Genomic DNA, 1,391 nt, shown 5'->3' with positions numbered 1-1,391 from the left:
TATATATATATGTGTGTGTGTGTACATATTATAATAACGACAAGAAAATCATATAACAGAGCTAATTAGACCGAAAGAAAGGGAGAAACAAATTATGACTTTACATGCCCAGATGGAGAGAGATGGGGAGGTGCCGTAAGTGGGTATGCCAAACCCTCTCAACACCAGTTATCTCCTGAATGGAAACTATTTAGTGTTCTCGTAGTGCTACCACTTTGAGAGGCCCTTACGCGATTGCCCCACCCAGCGATGGCCGGGCGATGGTTGAAAATATACCCTCAGTGTTGAAGCAACATTAAATTAAAAATGTTATAATTTTTATTAGATAAGTTAATATATGAAATAGATTTATTTTAACTATAAGGCATTTTTTTACTAAAAATAAACATATGATAGTAAACAAAAGCGGCACTATCTTTTGACGGAAAAGGAGAGGCAATCGCCGATTGTTAACAATGACGGCATTGTTATTGCAGTTTTAGTTTTCCCCGCAGCTTCGCAGGCTCCACGCTAAGAACATGTAGTACTGTAGTACAAGAGCCCAAGAAGAGAAAGGCAGTTATCTCACCCCAATTTTTGATTACTTTAATGAAAACTATGTATAGTTAATAGTCAAAATTGATGAGTCTGCCAAGTATAGGTAGGGGGAATAAAAATGCCGCCTGTTTCAAAGCGATAAGAAAAACTAATTTTTCATTCGGAGCTCTATATCTTAAAAAGTAGTTAAATAGTTTTCGAGATATAGCTTTTTAAAAAGCAATATTTCATAAAAATGTTGTATGGGACGTATTGAAAGATCAGTAGTTAGTGAATTAGTTTAGAAAAATTTATATCTAAAAAACTATTTGACGTACAGATGTCTATTAGCACTCAAATTAAAGCTAGTTTAATCGGCTATAAAGTAGTTTATGATGTTATCTTCGTAGGAGTAATAGTTCACATTTAATTTGCTAAAATAAATTGGTTTATAGTTGTTCCGACTAATTTTCATTTGCCAAATTCATATTCATATGTGAATATCATAAAAACTACTATCCCTACAAAGATAAGGTCATAAACTACTTTATAGTAAGTTTTTTTTTCTTATTTATTTATTGATATTTACAACTGTTTAAAAAATACAAGTAAATTTGATCATAATGACATAATGATAATGATAAGCATGCAGAGAAACTACCCAGTAGTAGAACTCTAAAAACATTTTACAATATAAGGTCACGAGGCCATCTTCTTTTTAGGCGCCTCGGAGGATTGCCAGGAATGGAAGAGGAAGCAAGGTTAGAAACTAGTGAGTTTGGGTGGTTAGGGAGTTTATAATGGAAGGAATGATATCGGGATCGGGCTAGATCGGTTACATAAGGAACATTTAGGTCTTTATGGATGGTTTTATT

This window comes from Halyomorpha halys, unplaced genomic scaffold (genome assembly GCF_000696795.3).
Source record: "Halyomorpha halys isolate HHAL.00 unplaced genomic scaffold, Hhal_1.1 Scaffold177.1, whole genome shotgun sequence".
Lineage (NCBI taxonomy): Eukaryota > Metazoa > Arthropoda > Insecta > Hemiptera > Pentatomidae > Halyomorpha > Halyomorpha halys.
Note: the sequence above shows the minus strand (reverse complement) of the source record.